Below are 18,305 nucleotides of genomic sequence, written 5' to 3' on the forward strand. Positions count from 1 at the left end.
TTATTTACCAAACACTACTCTGTGGCTTAAATCCATAATTCCACAACTGCACCAAATAGGTTACCAGCTTATGTTCACAGCAGTAAGTTATAATCTGTTAAGCTATAATCTATAATTATTTTCTCACAGCTCTACCAAACGGGGCCTAAATAATTTTTCCAAATTCACTCACAATGATGTGGTAAGGGAATGGGACCCGTATAACTGAATGTGCAACAAATCAAGAGTTGACATATATCCTATCACATTATTGTCGGTACAATTGTAGAACTTTTTTAGAGGTCTCAAACATTTTTTTTTTTAATTTTTAATTTCATTTGTTTAACTTTTCTTATTTATTTATTAAATGGGGATTTTTTTTAAGGTGGGCTTTAAGATTTTATAAGATAAAAGATATGTAATATTTTCATAATGGTTGGAGTCCCTCAACATTTTACTAGAGAAATTTTGATCTAGAAAAATTTTGATCCAAAAAAATTTCAAACTAAAAAAATTTCAAAACATAGAAAAAATTAGAGAAACTGAACAAACCCGAGAAATTTTTGAAATTTCTCTAGGTTGAATTTTCCTTGGTTTGTTCACAAATTTCTGTGATTTGCTCACAATTTTCTCTTGACCAATTTTCTTTGGTTTACACATAATTTTCTCTATGTTTTAACCAAACCAAAGAAAATTGTATCTTTTCACAGAGAAATTTCAGACAACCTTCAACAAACACTTGCAAAAAAAGAAATTGAGAACTGAAAATGCTCTTACTCAAATTTATGCTTGAAAATATTGATGAGACTAAACAATATATAGAATTATTATTACTATAATATGTGATCTACTATTAGTTATAGAATTTGATTTCAAACTTCTAAACACAAAACCCACTTTCAGATCAGCACAAAGAGGGAATATAACATAGACCCATTTCACAGATTTATAAGTAATTGTTACCCAACACTACGATCCAACTAAAATTTACAAATGTTGGCATATAAAGAGATTTGTGTGTATATAAACATACGCCTGGTACGATAACTTCGATAAACCTTCTGCACCTTTATCGCTGCACTTGAATTTCCATTCGCCGGTTCGCTGTCCAATTTAGAAATATGCGACCATCATCGACTCAGCTCCTTCCACTAGAGATTTGATCATTTCAGAGCCCCGTAACTCTAGAGATTAGAGGTCTGGAACATCTAGGTTGAGGGAGTAAGAGAATGGTAGTGGACAAGAGTTGAAATCGAAGTTACAGTTAGGAATCTTTTGAGTGTCGACCTCCATTGGGAACATAATCAATCCAACAAACAAACCCTAGAGAGAGAGAGAGAGAAAGAGAGTCGCGGTGGCAGAGGAAGCGTTGGCATGTGGGAGGCGAAGGGAGAGGCTAGCGAGGGAGAGAAAGAAAAAGAGAAGAGAGAATGAAAGAGTGAGTCTGATATATGGGTGTAGGTGAGAGACTTTAGGTTACAAAAAATATATATATATATATATATATATTATGGATCTCTCTCATTACTAAAAGTTGGAGAGGGATGTTAGATTAAATATCCCTTATTAAGTTCTCTTTATGTATGCCTTACATCATAGCTCGCAATGACAAAATATGCAGTGCGACGGGTGACATTGAGGTGCAACCTATAATTTTAGTTTAAAAGTGAAAAAGTCAATAAATTATATAATAAAAAAAGTTACAAATTATATTTTCTCTTTATTTTTTGCACATTTTTTTTTTGTGTGTAAAAAGTCAAAAAATATTCAAAACATATTAATTTTTTAGGGTTGCTATTAGCACCTACTTAATTTTTTTGAATTCTCTATTTCTTTGAATCCCCACCTTAAATCCTAAATTTTAACAAGATTTCTTTTAACACCCCCATTTAATACTAAATGTATCCATATTCACAATATCATCACATTCAAGTGCACACCGACCAATATTTACTTCCTCTCTTCACTACAAGAAAATACAATTTTGGTGACTAAAAAATTAGTCGCCAAAAGTATTGATTTTAGTCGCCGAAACACTTTGCCGACTAAATAATTTGGTCGCTGGCTTTGTCGGGGATACATAGTCGCCGAAGGAATTAGTGACTAAAAAACATTTAGTCGCCAAAACTAGTACAAAATACCAACTAACGTTTTAGTAGGCAAAAATAACAGGTATTAGTGACGAAAAGAGTCTTAATCGCTGATAACTGACATTAGCGACTAACATATTAGTCGCCCAAACGGTACATTAATTCGTTTAACTCACATATTTAGCTACTAAAGTTTTTGTCGCCAAAAATTAAAATATCTATGGCGACGAAATTATTAGTCGCCAATAGTGCAACTTCAGCTACTACATGTTTAGTCGGCCATGATTCTTTTATTATGTTTTAGTCGCCAAAAATATTTTGGATTTTAGCTACTAAATAGTTAGTCGCCATAACTGTTTTCAAGTTGTTTTGGCTACTAAATATTTAGTTGCCAAAAGTCTTTTGAGTTTTAGCTACTAAACATTTAGTCGCCATAATTGTTTTTGATTCGTTTTGGCTACTAAATATTTAGTCACCAAAAGAATTATTTCTTTTTGGCTACCAATTGATTTGTCACCAAAAGCGTCATTTTATATTATTGTTTTGTTTGTTTCATTTTACTAAATTTCGTCCAAACCTGTATGTATCCACCGCAACCTGTAATATGTATACAACCTATATATATTATCACCTATTCCGTAATGCATGTTTCACTTAGAACCATGAAACAAAAAAGAACACCTGCTATATATATTCCAACTACAAATAATAATGTAAACTTATGTGCGAACCAACTATATATATTCCAATTACAAATAATAACGTCATACATTCCAAATACGTCACCAAAACAATGTCCTCTATGCACAACATTTTTACTATACTATGCATTGTAATGACCATTTGACAAGGTACAAATTACTATGGTAATATGTACCATGACAAAAGGTAATCTATATTAATTAATACTGGAGCCATTAATACAAGCTCCAAAAATACTATGTATCCCACCAGAAATTATATGTACGATGCATCCAAATTTCACGGTTCATTGATTCTATACCACCAGAGCAATTAATACAAGCTCCAAAAATACTCTGTACCCCGCCAAAAATTATATGTTCAATGCATCCACAGTCCACACAAAAAGTATAGGACGACAAAAAACTTCCCAACTTTTCATAAGTGTGAATTATCTTCCGGACAAAAAAATAGAAGATCCACATGTCAATGCCAAAAGCCATCTACACAACAAAAATTACACCCATTAGTTCCATTGTAAACAAAAAGTTATAGCCATCTACAAAACACAAATTGCAAGGATGTCAATTGTAATTGAAATTGTACGTAAATATAGTTTGAATTTAGGAATTTCAATATAGTTTCTTTACACTTTAAATTGTATTTAAAGTGCAAAGAAATTTCCAAGTCAACCCCAAGTCAAGTTTAGTCTAATGTGTAAACATATATATATTTTATCCATAAATGTACATATATAAAGATGCTTATAGAACATATATATTTGTAAGCTTTAATATATTTGTATAAGCTTTATGCGTTTTTCACGCCAACTCCCAACGTACACATGCTAATTATGTCCCGTCTGTCCCCACAGGTCGTATTTGACACGAGGAAGCTACTCGTGTCATCAATACAGTGGTTCAGGGGCTGCTCATAATTTTAGGCCCTCGAAGGCCTTTTTTCAGCTAAGTTTATGGCATTTTCACGCCAACTCCCAACGTACATGTGCTAATTACGTCCCGTCTATCCCCATAAGTCCTATTTGACACGAGGAAGCTACCCGTGCCATCCCCGCAGTGGTTCGGGGGCTGCTCTCAAATTTCGGCCCTCGAAGGGCTTTTTTCGGCTAAGTTTATGACGTTTTTTACGCAACTCCCAACGTACACGTGCTAATTATGTCCCGTCTGTCCCCACAGGTCCTATTTCACACGAGGAAGCTACTCGTGCCATCCCCGCAGTGCTTCGGGGGCTGCTCTCAATTTTCGGCCCTCGAAGGCCTTTTTTCGGCTAAGTTTATGGCCTTTTTTTAGGCCAACTCTCAACGTACACGTGCTAATTACATCCCGTCTATCCCCACAAGTCCTATTTGACACAAGGAAGCTACCCGTGCCATCCCCACAGTGGTTCGCGGGCTGCTTTCAATTTTCGGCCCTTGAGGGCCTTTTTTCGATTAAGTTTATGGCATTTTTCACGCCAACTCCCAACGTACACGTGCTAATTACGTCCCGTCTGTCCCCACAAGTCCTATTTGACACGAGGAAGCTACCTGTGCCATCCCCGCAGTGGTTCGGGGGCTGCTCTCAATTTTCGGCCCTCAAAGGCCTTTTTTCAGCTAAGTTTATGACGTTTTTCACACCAACTCCGAACGTACACGTGCTAATTACGTCCCATCTATCCCCACAGGTCCTATTTGACATAAGGAATCTACCCGTGCCATCCCCGCAGTGCTTCGGGGGCTGCTCTCAATTTTCGGCCCTCGAAGGCCTTTTTTCGGCTAAGTTTATGACGTTTTTCACACCAACTCCGAACGTACACGTGCTAATTACGTCCCATCTATCCCCACAGGTCCTATTTGACACAAGGAATCTACCCGTGCCATCCCCGCAGTGCTTCGGGGGCTGCTCTCAATTTTCGGCCCTCGAAGGCCTTTTTTCGGCTAAGTTTATGGCGTATTTCACGCCAACTCTCAACGTACACGTGCTAATTATGTCCCATCTGTCCCCACAAGTCCTATTTGACACGAGAAAGCTACCTGTGCCATCCTCGCAGTGGTTCGCGGGCTGCTTTCAATTTTCGGCACTTGAAAGCCTTTTTTCGATTAAGTTTATGGCGTTTTTCACGTGAACTCCCAACGTACACGTGCTAATTACGTCCCGTCTATCCCCATAGGTCCTATTTGACATGAGGAAGCTACCCGTGCCATCCCTATAGTGGTTCGGGGGCTGCTCTCAATTTTCGACCCTCGAAGGCCTTTTTTCGGCTAAGTTCATGGCGTTTTTCATGCCAACTCCCAACGTACACGTGCTAATTATGTCCCGTCTATCCCCATAGGTCCTATTTAACATAGGGAAGCTACCCGTGCCATCCCTACAATGGTTCACGGGTTGCTCTCAATTTTCGGCCCTCAAAGGCCTTTTTTCGGCTAAGTTCGTGGCGTTTTTCACGCCAACTCCCAACGTACACGTGCTAATTACGTCCCATCTGTCCCCATAGATCCTATTTGACATGAGGAAGCTACCCGTGCCATCCCTGCAGTGGTTCGCGGGCTGCTCTCAATTTTTGGCCCTCGAAGGCCTTTTTTCGGCTAAGTTAATGGCGTTTTTCACGTCAACTCCCAACGTACACGTGCTAATTACATCCCGTCTATCTCCACAGGTCCTATTTCACACAAGGAAGCTACCCGTGACATCCCCGTAGTGGTTCAGGGGTTGCTTTCAATTTTCGGCCCTCGAAGGCCTTTTTTCGGCTAAGTTCATGACGTTTTTCACACCAACTCCCAACGTACACGTGATAATTACGTCCTATCTATCCCCACAGATCCTATTTCACACGAGGAAGCTGCTCGTGCCATCCTCGCAGTGGTTCGGGGGTTGCTTTCAATTTTCGACCCTCGAACGCCTTTTTTCGGCTAAGTTTATGGCGTTTTTCACGCCAACTCCCAACGTACACGTGCTAATTACGTCCCATCTATCCCCACAGGTCCTATTTTACACGAGGAAGTTACCCGTGCCATCAATACAGTGTTTCGGGGGCTGCTCTCAATTTTCGGCCCTCGAAGGCCTTTTTTCGGCTAAGTTTATGGCATTTTCATGCCAACTCCCAACGTACACATGCTAATTACATCTCGTCTGTCCCCACAAGTCTTATTTGACACGAGGAAGCTACGCATGCCATCCCTGCAGTGGTTCGGGGGCTACTCTCAATTTTTGGCCCTCGAAGGCCTTTTTTCAGCTAAGTTCATGGCGTTTTTCACGCCAACTCCCAACGTACACGTACTAATTACGTCCCGTCTATCCCCACAGGTCCTATTTGACATGAGGAAGCTACCCGTGCCATCCCTACTATGGTTCGTTGGCTGTTCTCAATTTTCGGCCCTCGAAGGCCTTTTTTCGGCTAAGTTTATAGCGTTTTCACGCCAACTCCCAACGTACTCATACTAATTACGTCCCTTCTGTCCCCACAAGTCTTATTTGACACAAGGAAGCTACCCGTGCCATTAATATAGTGGTTCGGGGGTTGCTTTCAATTTTCGGCCCTCAAAGGCCTTTTTTCGGCTAAGTTTATGGCGTTTTTCACACACGACAACTAACATAGGATATTAACTGAACTAATTTATTTTTCCAATATGAAAATAATGAAGCTCGTAATTGTCCAACGTATTGAATATGATCATAAGAAGGGGAAATAGACCCGGAATTATGTTGATTACAACCCAAATAATTTCATGATTAAAATAATTAGAACTCCTAATGCACAATGAGGCTTTCATTAATTTTGTTCATGTATTACCATCCTTTTTAGGCAACAAAAATTACAATTGTATAGTGGAATTATTGAGACATGGCAAACAAAATTCTTGTGAAATGTAGATATTGTTAAACAATTGGGTATATAACAACTAAAATTGTTGTCCAGTAACATACTCCAAAACTGTAAAAACAATGACTAGGTTCATTGTACATAGAAGCGCTACGAAAATGTATACCGATTGACTCAACTAAAACCTACTGACTGTTTCTATCTTAAAATTCAAATAACATTTTAGTTTTCTAAAAAATCGGTTTTCAGTTCGGTTTTATTATCAACACTAAAACCAACCAATTCCTTTTTGTACCTTATAGTGCTCTCAATTTCCATTCTATCTTCACAACTCTTCTCTCTTTCAAACTCATCACTATGAACCAATAATGGCTTGCATGCACTTTAGACCAGTCCAGTTGTACTAGTTATATTGTACTAAATCAAAATTCATTCCAATTTCACTTGGTTTCTTCAATTAGTCTTAAATCTGAAATGACATTCAATTGGACTTGGTTACCTTATGGAAATCAGATTGCGGTCCTTTGTGTAATGTATCAAAACACCAGGTCGGCTGTTGCAATGTCTACTCATATTATGCCTCAAAACCTATTCGAAGCACATCACAAAAAAATATTTGCATACCAACTTTAGTAAACAATTCTATGTCAATATGATCCATATTTTTTGTAGAAGTTGCAGTAGCTTGTCAAGAAAATTCTATTTAACGAATAGTAGGATGACCATCTGAACCCTGCAAGAGGGTTGTGAGCCGTGACACCACGTCGTTCAGATGATTGAGTTGTACTTGTTGTGCCTCCTGTTCTTTTTTTTCTTCATCGACTTGTTTGATCAGCTGCTCTCTTTCCCTCATAATATCCTTCCGATCTCTTTGGCACTCCTCTTTCTCCTTCAATAGCTCCTCCCGATCTCTTTGGCGCTCCTCTTTCTCCTTCAGCAACTCCTCGTGATCACTTTGACGTTGCTCACGAAGAACCTCCAGTTCCGCTCTCATTGACTCCATATGTTTATCATGTGCTCGTGCCGCACTAGAAGCTGTGGAAGAGGGTTGTGGGCCTATCCCACATCCACGCAAGTAATTTTGTTTTTTCCTCGAGCACTTGCCTTGATATTTCTTCGTGGGTCAATGGCAACCCCGCATCGGTGGCTGCCACTTGTAGATTCACCATATCATCCTGTAATGGCAAAAAAATAATAAAGTCAAGATGGGAGAAGGAATTTAAAACAACTTTATTAATTGATATGCAACACACTTGGTTTCAACATTCAATACTCACATGTAGCTCACCACATTTGGGATCAATCCAATCTCCCGTCTTCTTGGACTTGTGTGCTTTCTTATAAAATTCGGGAAAATCTATATCTCCATCCTCATTTGCCTGTTACATTTGGAAAAATTCCATTGACGAATTAGTACATGGTTGTAGACACCCCATTTTTGACCGACCTTAAGACTCAGACGTCACCGATTGAGCGCTTGGTGACGTTGCATAATGTGCTCGTTCAGAAGTTTCAGAGTTGTGGCCGTGAGCCCTGCCTCCGGACTTCCGAACCCTCTTCTGTGCCTTGTCTCGGTTTGCGAACCAGACTCAGTTTTCTCTGTTTCTTTTCCTGAGGGGAGGGAGAGGTCCCGTAGACCATCTCTCAATGTCCGTAGGCCATTTTTCCCATTTCGGAGTCCGGTTTCCGGTTTTCGGAGCCGTCAGGCCGTGTGCCTCGGTTCGGGACCGCTTAACCATCTCCTATTGCTCTAATTTTTGGCGTACTTCCTATTTTCTCCCTTTTGAGGGACACTGGGGTCTGAGAAACCCACTTCGTGGCCGAATGCCACTTTCGGTGCTTAACAGCCCATTTTCGGGACCCCGAACTGCGTGTTTTGATCCCCGAGCATTCGTTTTGCAACGGTTTTCGTTCATTTTTGGCAGGTACCTCTGTTTTATCACTAAGAAGGTCACTGAAGGGTGGGAGGCCAGCAATTGTTGCAGCAACCAGTTATACATCCTCCGACGCCCTCCGGCGCTCGTTTTTCGCACTTCCGGGCTAATGTTGAACACCTTGGGCCCTTTTTCTTGAACTTTGAACCACATATTTGTGATGTACACACATGAGAGGACCCTAAAAGTTCATGGCCGGCCATTAATTCAACTTGACCCTTTTGACCCCCTCCTTCCGGGCTAATGTTGAACCCCTTGGACCCACTTTCTTAGACTTTTAACCACAGGGTTATGTTGTACACAGATAGGAGGACCCCACCAGTTGGTGGCCAGCCAGAAAATCTGATTGACCTTTTTGACCCCTAGCCGGCCGGCTAGGGGGTGTGGCCGGCCGGCCACCTGCAACAAAAGTACCAGGCCGGCCGTATTCCTTGCACTGTGCACTTTACAGCTGTGGAGCTTTATCCCCCAGAAAAGATCTTTATCCGGGGGATATTTCTTGGGGGAAAGTTACTCTCCTTTTCCCCCACCTTTACACCCCTTCTTTGGCCTATATAGCAAGCAAGATATATCCTTTGTTGGGGTTAGAAAACTTCATCTTCAAGCTTCCATACACAACTCCATTTCTATACCTCTCATTTCCTTGAAAAACTCTAAGTCCCTAAGCTCCATTCCTTCTACACCACCAAGCTCTACCACCACCACCTCATTTCCAGCAACAAGTAAGGTTTCTCGAAGGCCAAAGAAGCTGCAAATTGATCCAAGAAGCAACAAAAGTCTTAGTCTTCAAGGGTGAGTAACCTTTTCTTCACTTTGACCCTTTTTCTTGATCCATTTGTAAGCCTCACTTGCTTTTTGTTTCAAGCTCCGGCCCTAACTGAAAAGGGCCCTCTTTTGAGCTCATCTTCACGTTTCATTAAGGGCTCAACCCTGTTTGAGCCCTCCATGACATACTTGCTTCATTGATCCTCTTGTATGTCATAGTTTTGCATGCTATTTTTGACCCATGAGCAATCTGTTTTCGAGCATGTTGTAAACTGATATTAGGCTTATTTTGAGCCCCTCTTCAACATTGAAGAAGGGCTCAACACCATTTGGGACTTCCATGTTATACCTACCTTTATACTCCTCTTTTCTTCCCCATTCTTGCATGCAATGGCAGCCTACCATGCTTTTGTTTTTGGCCATTTTACAGTTCTGAAAAGGTGCTTATTTTGGTCCAGTCTTCATGTTTCATTTAGGTCCTTTCATGGTTTGGGACCTCCATAGGTCACTTCATGTTATATCCCTCTTTTATTCCCCATTCTTGCATGTTTAGTTAGCCTATCATGCTTTTGTTTTTGGCCATTTTACAGTTCTGGAAAAGTGCTTATTTTGGTCCATTCTACATGTTTTATTAAGGGTCTTTGGCTGTTTGGTGATTATTTTGTATACTTCATGTTATAGCACCTTTTGAGCCCCAATCTTGCGCTCATTTTTTAGCATGTTTGTATACTGATTTTGAGGCTGCCATATACTGTAAATATTCATATTTTTGGTCCCTCTTCAATGTTGTAGAAGGAAATTTTTCAGTTTGGGTTTTGCTTATATCACTTGCTTCATTACCCCTCTTTTGGCCCCTATTCTTGCATGCTATTTTTGCCATACCTATGCTTGCTGTTTGGCCATGTTTATAACTGTGAAAGTGCCTTTTTTGGGACTGCCTAGCTCCTGTCTTTGCATTGCATGTCCATGTTGTGCATGTTTGGCATAGCTATAAGCCATTTCGGGTGCCTAAATTCGCATTTCGGGACAATTCCATGCATTTGGTATCATTTCGCTTCATTTCGGGACTGTTTTCCCCCATATTTTAGTGCTGAAATTCCATTTGTCATTTCCATGTCATTTCATCACATTTTGCCATCGCCTCGGTTTGCGTGCCCGTGTGCACGCATTTCGAGGCACCCCACTTTTATCCGCCGGCATCCTATGTGAGTGTGGCTGAGGCTCACTCATGTTGGTATAAGTCCATTTGTCATTTCCATGTCATTTCATCACATTTTGCCATCTCCTCGGTTTGCGTGTCCGTGTGCATGCATTTCGAGGCACCCCACTTTTATCCGCGCGGCATCCTATGTGAGTGTGGCTGAGGCTCACTCATGTTGGTATAAGCCCATATCATGTTTTCATGTCATTTCATCGCATTCCATCATTGCCTCGATTTGCGTGCCCGTGTGCACGCATTTCGAGACACCTCTTTTTTTATCCGCCGGCATCCTATGTTAGTGTGGCTGAGGCTCACTCATGTTGGTATAAGCCCATATCATGTTTCCATGTCACTTGCATTGCGTATGCTATTGCCTCGGTTTGTGTGCCCGTGTGCACGCATTTCGAGGCACTTCATTTTCATTCACCGGCATCCTATGTGAGCGTGGCTGAGGCTCACTCATGTTGGTATAAGCCCATATCACATTTTCATGTCATTTTCATTGCGTATACCATTGCCTCGGTTTGCGTGTCCGTGTGCACGCATTTCGAGGCACCTCATTTTCATAGCATTTTACCATTGCCTCGATTTGCGTGCCCGTGTGCACGTATTTTGAGACATATCGGTTTGCGTGTCCGTGTGCACGCATTTTGAGGCATATCGGTTTGCGTGCCCGTGTGCACGCATTTCGAGGCATCTCATTTTCATAGCATTGTGCATACTAGGTTGTATCTTAGATTGCATTCTGTCATTTTCTCGGTTTGCGTGCCCATGTGCACGTATTTCGAGGCATCTCATTTCCATAGCATTATGTATATTAGGATTGTATCTTAGTTGCATTTCATACATATCATGCATATTGCATCGTGTTCGGGATAGGAGTTAGCCCGGGCACGGGAAACGAGGTACATTTCGTACTCCGAGTGACGGAATGTGTCTCAATTCCCCAGTCACCGACACTCCGGATTATCCATGATGGAGTTAGGTTTTAGCTGTAGTTTCATGTGCATCCATCCTATATTGAGTTGTGCATTTCGACTCCTCGGCCATCATGCCTCGGTATGCGTGATTGGTGGCACGAGGATCGAGACATGCATATATCTGTGCAAATACATTGCTATGCCCCTTTCCTGCTCTCTGTTGCAGCAAAACGAAAAATCAGCAACTTTTCGGGGCTTGGCACGCATTTCAAGAACAGGTGTAAACAGAGGCTAATTGGGGCATTCCGGTGGATTTCCGCGCAAGACAACCCGAACATGCATCATTCATCAGAAGCAAGGCAATCCCGGGCTTGCACGCCAGTTTTATTTACTTTCTTAGTTAATTCATTAATTAATTAGGAATTTGTATATTATTCGGACTGTAAAATTTGGACTGTAATATTCTTTCATTCGGGACTGTGTATTTATTCGGACCCTCTGCGCGAGGGCATAACTGTAATAAGTGTGCGTGAGTGTGATGTATGTCTTCCAACCCCACGTCTTACTCCCTTTTATTTATCCGCTTATGATGGTTAGATTAGGGCATATTTAAATTAGCACACAGTATGACAACATGTTTGCATTCATTCATCTGTATTGCATGCACCGGGCTCGGCGCATCATACTAACTGCATTGTACTTTCAATTTCAAAGTTGAATACATGATAGTTGTAACATTTCATATGCTATCTTAGAATAGCCGAGCCTGCTATAATTGCATTTTGCATGTGTTGCATTAGGCATTTCTTTATAGTTAGGATCATGCATGATTTCTAATGAATTCCTATTTTGGCTTGGAGTACTCGGTAAGCTTTATGCTTTAGCATCCTTGCATGCGTGTGAGTGACTACCATGAATAGCATGCTTACCATAAGGCTATATGCTTATCTGATATAACTGTCTGAATGCCTGTGGGTGAAGGTTGGGTTACTTAAATTGGAATAAATCATCAAATGTTTTAAAGCCTACCTGCGGGTAGCAAACTACTTTCAAAAAACAAGCATGAAATGTTTCGTTCCAATTCAGGTGACTCGGTCTATATTTGTATGCTGTGCGCATCACATAGTAACCTAGGCTAATAAACCAGAATAAGAACTCACAATGTTTTCAAAACTAGATATCATGGTTAGTAGAGGCCGGTCTATGACCGGGCGAGCGGGGGTGCTCACGAAGTGACCTTCCCCAATCGTACCCAAGTTCCCGAGCCGAGGCAACTTTGGTGATGACGGACACGTGGCCTCTTGGCACCGAGTCAGGGTTTCCTAAATTTCCCAAAATAAAATATTTAGGTGGCGACTCTGTATCTGGCAAAGCAGTCCATATTTGGCACTACTTTTTCAAAAAATCAGTTTCTCAAAACGATTTGCCGGATTTGGACTCTTTGGTTCAGATTAGGAACCGTGACATTTAAGAGTCCGAGCTGTAGTGACCCCAAATGAACAGAACGGGACTAACCCTCCCGGGGCGTTCGTGGACGTCTACAATGGTAATATTCAAAATCAAGAAGAATCAATCATCCATTACATTACTAAATTAACTTCTCACTATAAGTGACATTGCTATAGGAAATGATCGCGATCCACTTGTATGATTATAGGGGAGCATACCCCTATTTGCTTTACTAGCCTTATAGCGTTTGAACAAAAATAGAAAAAACAAAAAAAATTAACCAACATCAATAAGTTTTAGTGAAGAAGTTTTACATATATTAGTGAAGAAGTTTTACATATTAACACATAAATTAAAACTTAGAATAATGGGGTTTCTAATTAATTTTTTACTAAGTGAGATTCGTCTTTCCAAGCAAAATCAATCAGATATTTCTAGTCCTCCAAGCTCACTCCACTAGGCGGATGACTATAGGGGTCATCAACACCTTTTTCCTTAAGTTCGAGGAACTCTTGCTGTAGATTGTACCTCCAATCCTTGTATAGCAAATATGCCTTCCTATCGAGGATCTGTTGAGCTTGTTCATCATTGTCAAAATCATCGCCGATAACAAACTTGTCCTACAAACATAGTATGAAAATTACCCCAACAAATTAATTTAACCAATTACAAATTACATAATAAAGACATTATGGCAAGATAAATCTCATACTAGCACCACTTGGACGACCGCATCTTTGGTACTTTGATTAATTTTCTCCACGACTTCACGCTCTGAAGAGGGCACAAGCGTCTAATTTGAAGGCCCAACTCATTCGTCGCTAGGGTGGCATTTCCTCTTGTGATTGCGTTCAACACCCGATTGACATAGACGTGTGATTTCTCCCCTTTTTTCCTAGCAATTTTTTTCTGCACACCTTTGCCTAATGTAGGTCCTCGAACACGAGTTGACCTCGTTTGCCCTGGTACAAAAAGGGGAAGGTAGTCAAAATTACAAACATTGCTAATGGACTACCAAAAAAAAAAAAAGTGCTGTTTCCTGGTCCTGTTACTTTTTTTGCTACCTACTGTTGTTGCCAGCTACTGTTTGGCTGCATAAAATCTTGGTAAATTATGCCTACTGTTGCTGCCAGCTACTGTTTGGCTGTATAAAATCTTGGTAAATTATGCTACAACTTGGATAAAGTCTTGGTAAATTATGCATAAAGTCTTGGTAAATTGTTATGCATACTGTTGCTGCCAACTTGGAAGGTTGTGTACCTAATATTTTATTTGTTGTGTAAGTGTCCTTGTTATGTGTAAAGTAATGCTTAGTTTTTTTTCCTTTGTTTTTATTTGTCTTTATGGAATAATTATTGCCTTACTTAATGACTTATGCACCCCCCTCCAAAAAAAAAACCAATTTTTTTTAAACAACTAAATAGTATGCTCTTACCCACTCCACCTGGCTGCGTCTCCGCCACCACTGCTTGTGTATCATCTGGTGGTTGCGTCTCATCAGAGAACGTCATCGGGGTGCCAATCTCCTGTGCACATGCTTCAGAGGTTGATAGTACGTTGCCACTTGTTGCTCTCTCCTGTCGCCCCGTCTTGATTCCAGGAACCATTGTACCTACATTACATAACATACGTACATGAGTAATAAACATCACATACATTAGTAGTGTAACTGCTGCAATAATGACACAACAATGTCTACTCAATAATAAATTGCTTGTTAATCAATGGTAACTAATAAACTAAGAGAACATGATGATGATACAACAACAAACTTCTCAATTGTCCATTGTTCATTTAATATACTCATTACCCCAACAAATTTTGGAATTATTATTAACAACAAAATAATGATCAAATATCAATAGCACTGTTCAGTTGACAAAAACACCACCCTAACTCCGCCACCTGTCATCCTTATACACAAGTTGGTCTATCACAGCCCAGCAACCCGCCCCTAAAGGTTCGGGCATGACCTATACAAAAATGGACAAAAAACTGATGTACATGCCGTACGGGGCCTTATCGGAAGCATAAAATATTCATATAACATAAATACAAGCATACTCCATTGAGCTATTTCTAACATGCCAGGATCTCATGCATTACATATATCGTCAAAAGCGGACAAAGTTTAGAACTATAGCCCTAGATATCGCGTACAACATATACATTTACAGTCCTAGCCCGATAATTGGGCATAACAAAAGGAATATGAAAGTTATGTACAACATCCGTAGATGGTTCTTAAAAGTAAACCCCATATCTTAGCAGCTTCACGAAGATAAATGGCCTGGTATGGTGCCTGGACATGTAAAGGTTGACAAAAGGGACGGCGTCAAAGTTAGGATTGACCCCCTGACTGATGACCTACAGAAACAGACAAAATAGAGAGTGAGCCGGGCTCAATGAGTAGTAATACATCAATACATAAAAGGTGCAGCATGCACTTGGTGTGTCTGATTCTGCGTTTAGTTCTTAATGGTCCTAGGCCTAATCTTGCGACATAAACATGTGGCTATAAGCCCTTGAAACATGATGGCACGAAGCCCTTGAACATATGGCACAAGGCCCTTGCAATTCACTTGAAACTTGTGGCACGAGGCCCTTGAAATACACTTGAAACTTGTGGCACGAAGCTCTTGAAATACACTTGAAACTTGTGGCATGAGGCCTTTGAAATACACTTGAAACTTGTGGCACGAGGCCCTTGAAATACACTTGAAACTTGTGGCACGAGGCCCTTGAAATACACTTGAAACTTGTGGCACGAGGCCCTTGTAAATGCTTTTCTTTACATGTTTTACCATTAGCATATCTTAAACATGCATAAGTACATTACATGCTTGGGACATTAACATAATTGCCTTACATGCCTTGAAACATTGACATAATTGCATAACATTACATAGGTACTACTACTCACAGTGTTGAGGTGGCGTGTTGCTTCCTTCTGGAATGTGCCCTGCACCCAATTAATACATTAGTTGTCTTTTCCTGAGTCGTACACCTTCCATGCATTTACAACCGCTTTAAAATCATCTATAAAATATTCTAAAAATACCAGGGAGACAAGCACTTAAAACTGAACCGACATTTAATTTTTCTTGAAAAAGAGTCCCCCGCTCGAGTGCCACTTTGGCCGCTTGAGCGGACTGTAAAATGCACAAAACTGCTGAGAGGTGGTTTTTCCCGCTCGAGCGGACTTTCCGCCGCTCGAGCGGACCGAGCAGATTCTGAAATTCTGAACCTCCATTCGAGTCCCAACCTGGTATTCACTCCATTTTTACATGCAACCCAAGGTTAGGTTAATGCAATATTCCCACCTAACATCACTATAACATGGATTCTACCTTGAGTATAATAAATTAACCAAGATTAAAAGCTTCAACAAGCCATCTCTCTCTCTCTAATTTCATTCTTGGATTCAAGTTCTTCATATCCTTGAAACATAACACATGATATATGCATAATTCCATGAAGTGATGATAGAAAACCACAGATTGAAGTATAATTTCCTACCACACCCAATCTAGATGCCTAAGCAACCAATTGAGAGAAACCCTCATTAATCAAGCATGAATTAGACATGAAGCAAACATACACAGCAATTACAAACTCTAAGTGGCCATAATAAGAAGGATTTGAGCTTACCTTGAATTCAATCCTACAATTTTGCCAAACTTTCTTGTTGAATCCCTTCTCTCCCGATATCTCTTTTTCACTTTCTCTTCTTTTCTTCCCCAAAATGGTATTCACGTTTTTTGTGTTTTTTTGACTAAGGCTCATGAAGTCTTGGAAGTATATATAAACAAGGCATATAAGACAAAAATGAATCGTTTAACCATTCCAAAATTAAAATTTCGCAAACATGCTTAATATTACCTAAAAATTATGCTGATCACAGATATATAATCAATTTCAGCTAATTAAGCTGTTAAGGCTTCCAATTTCTAATTTAAACGTGTTAATGGTGACAGATGGTTTTCTTGTGAGACAGATAGACATTCGTAGACATGGATTTCACTTCCTTCCTTAATCATAATTTTTCCACGGAACTACACAGTAAGCATTTAAATGTACCAATCGAGGACTAAGAATATAACAGAAATCATGTGCGAGGGTCGGGTTATTACACTCTCCCCCCCTTAAATAAGTTTGGTCCTCCAAACTTGGGTTACCTTAGGGTTGGAACAGGTGTGGGTATTGGTATTGCATTTCTTCCTCTCTTTCCCATGTTGCGTCGATCCCGTAATGTTCTTGCCACTCAACTTTTACCATTGGAATCTCACGGGTTCGTAGTTGTTTTACTTGTCGGTCCAAAATGCGAATTGGTCTCTCCTCATAAATCAACTTGTCATTCAACTCAATTTGGTGGTAGTCAATAACGTGTGACGGATCCGGAAGGTACCCACGAAGCATAGAGACATGAAACACGTTATGCACTTGACTCATATGTGGTGGAAGGGCAACTTGGTAAGCTACCGGACCCACTTTTTCCAGAATTTGAAAAGGACCGACATACCGGGGTGTCAACTTACCCTTCTTTCCGAATCTTGGGTGTCCTTTCATCGGAGTGACTTTCACGAAAACATAGCTATCCACGTCAAACTCCAAATCTCTCCGTTGGTTATCAGCATAACTTTTCTGCCTACTTTGAGCAGTTTTCAACCTTTCCTGAATAACACGAACTTTTTCAGTGGTCAACTGAACAATTTCAGGCCCTAATAAGGATTTATCTCCAACTTCAGCCCAGCACACAGGAGAACGGCATGGTCTTCCATACAAAGCTTCATAAGGTGCCATGTCTATGCTCGAATGGTAACTATTATTATACGCAAATTCTATTAATGGTAGATGGGTTTCCCAAATTTCTTGAAAATCTAGTACACACATTCGGAGCATATCCTCAAGAGTCTGTATCGTCCTCTCGGATTGACCGTCGGTCTAAGGGTGGAAAGCCGTGCTGAACTTTAATTCTGTACCCATTGCTTCCTGTAAACTTTTCCAGAATCTAGAAACAAACTTAGGATCTCTGTCTGACACAATTGAGACCGGAACGCCATGAAGCCTCACAATTTCGTTTACATAAATTCCTGCTAATTTGTCTGCATTATACTGAGTTTTTACCGGCAAAAAGTGGGCGGACTTAGTTAATCGGTCCACAATGACCCAAATTGAATTCATACCTCGAGGAGTCCGTGGCAACCCCATAACAAAATCCATGGTCAAATGTTCCCATTTCCATTCTGGGATGGGGAGAGGTTGCAATAATCCAGCAGGTCTTTGATGCTCCGCTTTTACTTGTTGGCATTGCAAACACTTAGAAACAAACTCCGCGATCTCGTTCTTCATACTGGGCCACCAGAAATTCTGCTTTAAATCTCGGTACATTTTAGTACTCCCTGGATGCATTGAGAACCTTGAGGTATGTGCATCTTTCATCAGTTTTTGTTTAAGACTCATCACA

This window comes from Camellia sinensis, chromosome 11 (genome assembly GCF_055761805.1).
Source record: "Camellia sinensis isolate YWXY chromosome 11, ASM5576180v1, whole genome shotgun sequence".
Lineage (NCBI taxonomy): Eukaryota > Viridiplantae > Streptophyta > Magnoliopsida > Ericales > Theaceae > Camellia > Camellia sinensis.